The sequence below is a fragment of the Gekko japonicus genome, unplaced genomic scaffold (genome assembly GCF_001447785.1).
Source record: "Gekko japonicus isolate JY-2015 unplaced genomic scaffold, Gekko_japonicus_V1.1 scaffold1563, whole genome shotgun sequence".
Taxonomy (NCBI): Eukaryota; Metazoa; Chordata; class Lepidosauria; order Squamata; family Gekkonidae; genus Gekko; species Gekko japonicus.
Genome location: NW_015175405.1, coordinates 89,015 through 99,513, shown reverse-complemented (window position 1 = coordinate 99,513; position 10,499 = coordinate 89,015). Strand labels below are relative to the sequence as shown.

The 10,499-nt window shown below is 47.8% G+C and overlaps 1 pseudogene; it reads right to left on the bottom strand.

Moving 5' to 3' along the window:
- Nucleotides 1-666: 666 nt before the first annotated feature.
- On the bottom strand, nt 667-7,255 carry LOC107122594 (annotated as a pseudogene).
- Nucleotides 7,256-10,499: the final 3,244 nt, after the last annotated feature.

The window sequence follows — 10,499 nt, the reverse complement described above, 5'->3', positions numbered from 1 at the left end:
TGTAGACTATGTTATGCAAAACCAGGGAATAATTCCAACTGAAGACTTTCCACACTCCAAGAACTCATACAGTTTCTCCCAGGTGGGTTCTCTGACTGTAACCAAGGCATAATAATTGCAGAAGCTGATATCACACAGCATTTACATGGTTTCTCCCCAGTATTAAATCTTTGCTGCAACTACAAGTCTTTCTACACTCAGAGAATCTATTTCTCCCCTGTATGGTTTCTCTGACAGGAACTAAGGGTTGAGTTCACAGTAAAGCACATTCTACAAACCAAGCACTGATATGGTTTCTCCCATGTGGATTCATCTATGACTATTAAGGGTGCAACTGAGCAAAGCTCTTTCCACACACCAAGCACTTATATCATTTCCATTGTGTGGATTCTTTCTTTCTTTTCTCCACAAAATGTTCCTTCTAAACAAACGCTCTTACACACTCCAAGCATTTATATGACTTCTCCCTAGTGTATACGTGAAAGATTAGCAAGGGTGCAATTTTAACCAAAGCTCTTTCCACATTCCACACATTTATGTGCCTTTCCTGTGCAGATGCATTGATAGCCAGCAATGTCTCCCTTCCAGTTAAATCTCATTCGACACTCCTAGCATTTATATGGTTTCTCTCCTGTATGGATTCATCAATGAGCAGTAAGCGTGTCATTCCGAGCAAAACTCTTACCATCCTCTAAGCATTTATATGGATTCTCCGCTGTATGCATATGCCAATGGGCAGTAAAGATTGGCCCTGTGAACAAAGTGCTTTCCACACTCCTAGCATTTATATTGTTTCCCTACTGTGTGGATTTGTTGATGGGTAGTAAGGTCTTTACGTCGAGCAAAGCTCTTATCACACTCCAAGCATTTATATGGTTTCTCCCCAGTGTGGATTCGTTGATGGCCATTAAAGGGTCTCTTACAAGCAAAACTCTTTCCACATGCAAAGCATTCATAAGGTTTCTCCCCTGTGTGGGTTCGTCGATGGGCAGTAACATATTTACTCCGAGCAAAGCTCTTTCCACAGTCTGAGCATTTATATGGTTTCTCCCCTGTGTGCATTCGTCTATGGGCAGTAAGGTTGGCACTCTGAACAAAGCTCTTTCCACAGTCCAAACATTTAAATGGCTTGTTCCCTGTGTGGATTCGTTGATGGAGAGTAAGGCTGTCACTCCGACGAAAGCTCTTTCCACACTGTAAACATTTATATGGTTTCTCCCCTGTGTGGATTTGTCGATGGGAATTAAGTTGAGTGCTTTGAACAAAGCTCTTTCCACATTCCAAGCATTTATATGGTTTCTCCCCTGTATGGATTCGCTGATGGCCAGTAAGGTTCCCCTTCCAAGCAAAGCTCTTTCCACACTCCAAGCATTTATATGGTTTCTCCCCTGTGTGGATTCTTTGATGAGAAGTAAGGTGTGAACTCCAAGCAAAGCTTTTTCCACAGTCCAAGCATTTATAAGGTTTCTCCCCTGTGTGGATTTGTTGTTGGTCAGTAAGGTGTCCCTTCAAAGGAAAGCTCTTTCCACACTCCAAGCATTTATATGGTTTCTCCCCGGTGTGGATTAGTTGATGGCCAGTAATGCTTCCCTTCCCAGGAAAGCTCTTTCCACACTCCAAGCAGTTATATGTTTTCTCTCCTGTGTCGATTCCCCAGTGCGTATTAGAGAACTGGGATTCAGCACCTTGAGAAGAAGAGGATTCATTTCTCCTCTTCCATTTTGTTTCCGTGTTTCTTCTCTGTTGTTTCTTTTCCATCAGGAACTGTTGTGGTTCTCCCTTGGACTTGTTCTGGGGACCATCGACCTCTGCAATAAAGAGAGAACACTATCAAGGAAATAAATAAATTGTCTGCTCTTGATAACGACGGAAGAAATGACTGAACACAGATAGAAATCTTGCCACATTATTAATCAGCTTCTGATTCTCCTTTGGAGGGTAGTTCCATCAAGGGCAAGGAGACTCAGTGGAACCTCCATGTGTGAGAAGGTATCTCTCTGAAGGCTGGTTGCCAGCTGGGCAACTCTGGGAAATGGTAGGCGGGACCAGAGGGACCTTTGGCAAATCTCTTCCTGGATTCGAACACATTACAGAGCATCTATTGCTGGACAGCCAGAGTAGAGCAGGATTTTACACCTGAGCTATGGAGACCAAGGTGAGCTCCCCACTTGCATAGTGCACTGGAATGGTCTTGGGCCAATCACTCGTTCCCTGCGTTTTCCACATCACAGGTTTGTTGAGCAGGTAAATGGAATGGCCTCGGAAATGCGGCTTCCATTCCTTAAAAGAGGAGCAGGATAACCAGGGAGAATGAACAGAAAACGACAAATAAAGGAAAGACCAGCTGCCCCCCCCCAGCAAATCACCCACCCTATACTCATCACATCCCAGATCCAGCCCCCTCTTCTCTGAAGCACCACTGCCTGTCAGAAGAGAGAGCTCACAATGGGGAGCCATGCTATTCCGTCTGCAGCAGCAAGAAACAGCAAGAGCCCAGGAGCACCTTAAAGACTCACGAAATACGTGGCAGGGGATGACCTTTCGTGAGTCACTGCTCGCTTCTTCTGATACCTGTCACAAGAGATGTTATTGATCTAAAGGTGTGGACAGACGACAGGCTTAGCGCGGTCTATTTGATCCTTATTTTTTTTGTGCTGGAGAATTTTGTCTAAACATCGACTCTTCACCTACTGCTCCGCAGGCTCACCCCATGGTTGACCGTTCAGATTATTGCTGCGTGATAACCACGGAGCGGGTGATCGGGCGGCATCCTTTTTTGGTTTGTTTTTCACCCATGCGCGTAAGCGTGTATCGAAAGCTCCGGCTCCTTTTTGACAGCTCTGCAATCCCTCTGCCAAGTACTGTGATCACTGGCTCCTACACAACTGCATTTCTCTGCCAGGAATCACTCCCTTTCCCACTCATTCCATAGGAAAGTTTTCCCTTTTTGCTCCCCATAGAGCTTTCCCACCAGAGCACTACTTTGTCCCCATTTTAAGCTTCTCTTTCCCATTTGAGAACACTTTCATAAACAATCTCTGGCTGTTTCCTCTTGAGAAATCACTCTGTTCTCCACTAGGTAAAATAATCCCACGAGAAGTCCTGCCCTCTTCCAAGACAAAAGGAAGCAGATACCTGCTGATCTCGTTCTTTCTTCTGGGTCTTGGAAAAGCAGATCTCCTGCTTCTTCCACTGTGGATAGGGAATCAGATTGGAGAAGAAGAAGTGTTTCTTTGGGGAAAAGAAACAGACCGGTTATTTCCACACAATCCCACTCTAAGAAACATTCAGATTTTAAACTGAGCTATACGAACCCCAGCCCCTATTCATTGCAAAAAGAAGAAATGCCAAATTTGTAAACTCCTGAGACATGTAGGTAATGGGAGGGGAGGGTGCTACTGCTCGGATCCAGAAGGATCTAGTGGCCCAACGTGGAGAAGAAGAGAACTTCCGCACAGCGAAGGGAAGCCTTAGCCCAGGCAGAGCCACCAGGACACAGGATCTTAGCCCCCTTCAAAGACACCCAAGATCCAGCATCCCAGACTGACACCATCTAACGTGTCTCCGACAAAGGGCCGCTGTCTAAGGGCTCCTCTCCCTTTGAAGAGACACCACAGTCCTACCAGGACAGGATAAGGTGGCGATGGATCCTCAGAATGCTGAACTCTTACTAAGAATGCCTAACTTGCTTCTTAAAAGTTTCCGATTCCATTCCGCTGTCTACATTGGTGATTTTTTTATCTCACCCTCCCTTGAAGGAGCTCAGAACAGCTCATGAGGAGGCCCAGTTGAAAAGCTTCCCTTGTGGCAGTCTGACCCTTGTCCTTCCATGGCCGTTCACCTGCTTAGTCCTCAAAGGACCTTCAGGGGACTAGTCTTTTTCGTTTACGAACTCTCTTGTTCCATTACAAACTAACATTTGAGAAGTCCACTAGGCATGCAGAAGTCTCCCCTTTGCCTGTGTGTGGACCTGATCCCCTCCCCTCCCCTTATTACAGTCCCCATGAGAAGAGCCCTACGACCGTCCTCCTCAGAAGGACCCATTTCTCCCTTCAGCACCTGTGAACCAAAGGGACAGGGGAGCCTCACCCAGAGAGGCCACAACCTGACGATGGTCCTCCATGACTTCCTTGTGAAGGATTCTTTGGTCCGGATCCAGCAGAGCCCACTCCTCCTCCGTGAAATGAACAGACACCTCCTCCAAAGTCACCAGACCCTGAAAAGAGACAAAAATGAAAGCCCTCTCCCCTCATGCTACTGTGGCATCTCTTTCCTTCTCAGGTCAATCGAAAAGGATTGTGATTGGGTCGGCACGGTGAAGGGTGGGGCTCGGAACACTCTGAGACGCCCGACTCCTTTCAGCTCCGTTTGGGGTCTCCCAGCTTCCGGGAGAGGTTACTAAATTCATTAAAGGACAACCCTGACTTGAACAGTTGGGAGGTAGACAATGAAAATATTGAAATAATAATAATTAAAAAATAAAATAAAAATAATATGAAATCAAAATAACATAAAGACTCAAAACCTATGACTTGTGTTTATTATCGTAGAAACATGAAATCTATTGTATATTGGAGTAAGTAGGAATTTTTCCCCAGCATTTGTTTCAAGAGAACAATGTTGATTATGAGAATCTTAAAGATAATTACTAATGGAAGTATGTACTCGATAATTACTCTGTTTAGTGATGAACTAGGAGAAAAATGTAATTATGCTTGTTTGACTTGTTGCTGTTGAGAAGATTTTTTGTTGTATAGGGTGTTAATTGGATGGATTGTTTATCTAAGATATGTTATAGGTTTGTGCATTACAGTGAAAACTCAATAAAAATATTTATGAAAAAAAGAAAGAAAAGGATTGTGGTTATATGCTGGAGCATCCAAACATTTATGAGGCACCTTCCTTTTCTATGGAGGGAGCAGGACCGCAGTGAAAAGAAAGAGGAATAACCTCTCAAGGCGAGGGAGAGGTGGAGGGAGCTGCCTAGAGGTGGGATCTGGAGTTCCACACTTACCTGGTCTGGCTTCACAGTAGATGATTTGTCACAAAGAGATGGTGAATTATATTTTGCCAGTTTCATGGCACCACCTGTGAAGAATAAATCAGTACTTGGAAGACATTCCTTCTATTTCTGTTCTTTGAGCATTGGGAGAAATATACCCTGTGTATATCGTAATATTGGTTTATGGGAATAACTCAAGATGCTGGTTCGGAAACAGAATTCCTTGTACTAACAAGAACTATTTTGAATTGAGACGCTGGAGGGGAATATCTTTCCCACACAGCAGGGGGGGAGGGGGATATAAAAGCAGCCCACCTACACTCAAGGAGGACACCCACTGGGAGAGACATCCCTTTAGACCTTACCTGGAAAGGCTGCTCCAGGGTAACGCTCCTGCATGGTCTCCTCCTGCATCTGAAACAGAAGTGGGGACCCCAGAAAGAGGAGACAGATGAGACAAGGAACAGGAAACAGACTGGGGAGAGAGTCTCCAAAAAGTTGAGGTACACAAGAAGATAAGAGAACCCACGTTGAATCAGGCCAATGGCTCATCCAGCCCAACACTCTGTGTCACACACTGGCCAAAGCCCAGGTGCCATCAGGAGGTCAAGCGACAGGGCCACAACTCTAGAAGCCCTCCCACTGTTGCCCCCCCCCAGCACCAAGAAGACAGAGCATCACTGCCCCAGACACAACGTTCCATCTATACCTTGTGGCTAATAGCCACTGATGGACCTCTGCTCCAGATGTTTATCCAATCCCCTCTTGAAGCGGTCTATAGTGGTAGCTGCCTTCACTTCTTGTGATAGTGAATCCCATGTGTTATTTACTCTTTGGCTGAAGAAGCACTTCCTTTTTTCTGCTAACCCTACTACTCCTTAATTTAATGCAGTGCCCACAAGTTCCTGTATTGTGAGAAACGGAGAAAAGTATTTCTTTCTCTACCTCCTCTGTTCTATGCATAACTTTGTGAACCTCTATCGTGTCACCCCTCAGTTGTCGTTTCTCCAAGCTAAGGAGCCTTAACCTCTTTAACCTTTTTTCATACGGAAGGTATTCCACCCCCTTAATAATTTCAGTTGCCCTTTTCTGAACTTTTCCCCAATACTATAAATTTTGAGATGTGGTGACCAGAACTCTACACAGTATTGCAAATGAGGCCCCACCATAGATTTATATAGGGGCATTATGATACTGGCTGGTTTGTTTTCAGTTCCCTTCCTAATAATCCCCAGCACAGCATTTGCCTTTTTTATTTCAGCCGCAGACTAAGTCGACATCTTCAGTGAGTTACCTATTATGAGTCCAAGGTCTCTCTCCTGGTCAGTTACCGCCAGATCAGACCCCAACCACCTATGTTTATAGTCAGGATTTCTTGCTCCAATGTGCATCACCTTGCACTTGCCCTCACTGAACCTCATTTGCCACCTTGAGGCCCAGTTGCCCAGCCTCGACAGATCCCTCTGGAGCGTCTCGCAGTCCTCCCTGGTTCTCACCACCTTGAATAACCTTGTGTCATCTGCAACCTTACCCACTTCACTGCTTACTCCCAACTCCAAATCATTAATAAAGAACTCAAAAAGCCTAGAACTGAGCCCTGCAGTAATCCCACTGCCTACTACCTTCCATTGTGAAAACAGCCCAATTATATTCACTCTCTGTTTACTGTTAATTAACCAATTTCTAATCTACGAGAGGATTAGTCCTAGCAACATCTACTGGGTTACCCTTGCCCACCTGTTTTTTCACCCCCCACAAAGAAATCTAAAACATTAGTGAGACAAGATCCACGTGTGTTTGGAGGGTATATCTTTGGCCATATCATGTGCCCTCTCTCACCTGCAGGTCCTGGTTCCTGTCCTCTGCTTGGCTGAGGAGGAAGCCTTCTGCCAGGGCCACCGCCTGGGAACTGGTCTCCGGCCCGCACTCCCTCACCCAGCTCTCCATCTCCGGGGGCAGGACGGCCAGGAACTGCTCCAGGACCACCAGGTCCAGCATCTCCCTCTTGCTGCGCCTCTCTGGCTTCAGCCACTGGCGGCAAAGACGGTGGAGTCGGCTGCAGACCTCCCGCGGCCCCTCCGCCTCCTGGTAGCCGGACTGCCTGAACAGCTGGCGCTGCACATCTGGAGGGAGGACGCTGTCCCCCAGGCTCTTCTGCAGGGTTCCTCCCCACAGCTCCCTTCTGCTCCCGGCCCCGGCGGCATTGAGAGCCTTTCCTGATCCAGGGACAGCTGAGTCCGGCTCTCCCCTCATCCTCCCTCCCTGTCCAAAGAGCCTTCCCCGGGACCCGACCCCTGGATTGTCCTCTTCCTCCTCCCCCTCTGCCAGATCCCTCTGTGGAGTCAGGGGCCGGAGCTGGGACCTCCTGCACAGGCAACTCTGCCCATGTGCAGAGGGCAGCCGGGTTGGTCTGCAGCAGAACCCACTCGGTAGGCTGACAGGAGTTTGGGGTGGGGGGGAGGCCCTCCAGCGTCCAAGGGGGAATCCTGCAAGCGGAGTATTACTTGATGGCTTCTCTATTATTTGCCTTTTCAGAAATTCTGCACCAGCTCCCGGGCTGCCTCGTCGTCGCCCCCCCACCCCGGTAACCACACTGGTGACGTCACTGGGCCACTGGGGTGGTGCCACTGCAAGGCGACTTTTGCCCCTCTAGGAATGGGGACTTCTTCCCTTTAACCCTTCGAGTGAACTTCCCCCTGCAATCCTTCCTCCAAGGCTTGGACTGGGGAGCAACGGGAGACCCTGGGGAAGGGCCGGCAGGCTTCCTCCCACGTGGCTTTCCCTGCTTGTTTGACGGCTGCCAAGCTGGGGATCTCTTGGCATTCAGCTGATCTTCCAGACCACAAAAATTAATTCCCCTGGAGAAAGTGGCTCGGATGGAGGGCGGACTGTCTAGCATTAGATGCCCAGGCCTGTGGGATGCCAGCCTCCTGGCAGGACCTGGGGATCCCCCAGATTTGCAGTTCATCTGCAGACTACAGAGATCCGTTGCCATGGGGAAAATGGATGTTTTGGAGGGTGGGCTCTGAGGCATTGTACCCCACTGAGGTCCCGGTCCTCCCCAGGCTCCATCCCCAAAGCTCCAGGAGTTTCCCAGCCTGGATATGGCAACCCCTCTCCCCCATCCCCCGCCAGTGGCCAAGGGAGACCTGGCACCCCCCACTGCTCACAATATTTAAAGGTAGTTTGAATATATGAATGAGCAGCTCGGCTAAGGTTGCCATCCTCCTGATGGGGCCGGGAGATCTTCTGGGATAATCCACCTCCATAGTACAGAGATCATTTCCCCAAGAGAAAACGTCTTCCCTGGAGGATGGACTCCATGGCATTATGCCCCACTGAGGGCCCTCCCCACCTTACCCCACCCTTTCTATCCTCCACCCCCATCTCCAGACAGGCTTACATTCTTCTTTCCGCTTTAAGCTCACAACAACCCTGCAAGGTAGGTGTGGCTGAGATTGTGTGCCTAGCCAGACAGCTGCGTTCTGTAGCACAACCGGGATTCAGAACTGGATCTCTCTGACCTTAGTCTGTCATTCTAACCCCCTACCCTGCACTGGGTGTCCCCCCACAGATTCTCATTTGTTTCCTTCTATTGCTGTCTTCCTCCAATGGTTTCATATGTTTTTGTTTTATCTGGTGTACCCGCAGTGAAGCTTCCTTATAATCATCCAGTACTTGTGCACCTTTTCTCTAACTGGCCCTTCCTGACAACCCCCTATAGGTAATGGTTGAGGGAATTCTGTTTCAGTGTATCTGAAGAAGTGTGCGTGCGCACAAAAGCATATACCTTGAATAAAACTTTATTGGTCTTCAAGGTGCCACTGGACTCGAACTTTGTTCTAGATGTTTTTATGTTTTTGTAGGTGCCTTCGGGCAGCGCTGGCTCTTCGGCTTTGAAACGGAGATGAGCACCGCAACCCTAGAGTCGGACTCGACTGGCTTTCGAGCAAGGGAACCTTTACCTTTTAGGTGTCTTTTGGCTTTGGTTTCAATTGTTTTAATGCTGTGTTTTGATTTGGTGTTAACGGTTTTCAAGAGGTGTGTAAATCACGTAATGTTTTCAGTCCGTTAGCCGCCTCCTGGCCCTGAGGAGGGCAGAACGGCGGGGTATAAATTGTGTAAACAGAAACAAATGAAAAGGCTGATCTGTGCCCCGTTCCTCCTTACCCTGCAAGATGGCACCTTTATCTTTCTCTGGCTTGATGCCCCTTACGGTTACCAAATTCCCTCTGCCCCCCCCCCCTCGATTTCCAAGTTGGGAAATTTCTGGAGATTTGGGGGTAAACCCCCCTAATTCATTTGGTGTGTACACCAGAGATGCCCTTTTCAGTAGCAGCTCCATGATTACAGAAAAACCTCCCTGGACTGTTCTGTTCACACATACCATCAAACCACCCTTTATTTTCTTCTTTGGTTAACTTATAAAACCAGAGCCAGTTTAGTGTAGTGGTTAGGAGTGCAGACTTTAATCTGGGAGAACTGGGTTTGATTCCCCACTCCACCACATACAGCTGCTGGTGTGACTTTGGGTAAGTCACAAGTTCTCTCAGAGTTCTTCTCTCCAGAGCACTTCTTGAAAGAGCTCTCTTAGCCCCACCTGCCTCACAGGGTGTCTGTTGTGGGGAGAGGAAGGGAAGGAGATTGTAAAGCGCTCTGAGACTCCTTCGGGTAGTGAAAGGTGGGGTATAAATCCAATCTCCTCCTCCTCGCAGATGATCAATGATAGCCCTGTTTACCTTGACCGGGGCTAGTTTGACCACCTTTGCTTTGGCCTGCCATCTCTGTCTTCGGGAATTGTGTGTAGCCGGTGCCAAGGATCATACCAAGGTTATGCCAGGATAATGAAACCATAGCTAATTCTACCTGCAGTAATGCGCCAGATTTACTGTGGTTTTAGATCCTAAGCTTGAGGGAGTTTAGCTAGAAATAATTAGTGGACACTATGCTCTATGTTGGACAAACAAGATAGGCGGGGCCTGGAAAAAGAAAAAAATGGATACATCTCTCAGATTAAAAATCAAAATGAAGCTGCCTGAAGGTGAATCAGACCCCTTGGTCCATCAAGGCCAGTATTGTCTACTCAGACTGACAGTGGCTCACCAGGGTCTCAGGCAGTCTTTCACACCACCTACTACATGATCCTTTTAACTGGAGATGCAGGGGATTGAACCTGGGGACCTTCTGCATGTGAAGCAGAGTCTCTACCATTGAGCCACTGCCCCTCCCAGTAGGGGAAGTTTCCCAGAGAAGTTCATGCCCTACAGGACCTCCCAGCATGCTGTACGGCATGCAAAGATGCTTTGTTTCGGGGGTCTTCTGGGTAGCATTAGGAACTGGGAAGCTGGCCAGTTGCTTTAATCTTTTCAGATTGGTTTAGAATCATAGAATGTTAGAGTTGGAAGGGACCTTGCAGGTCATCTAGTCCAATCCCCTGCCCTCTGCAGGAGCATAGCTGAAAGATAGCCCTACATACCTACAACATACCCAAAAGATG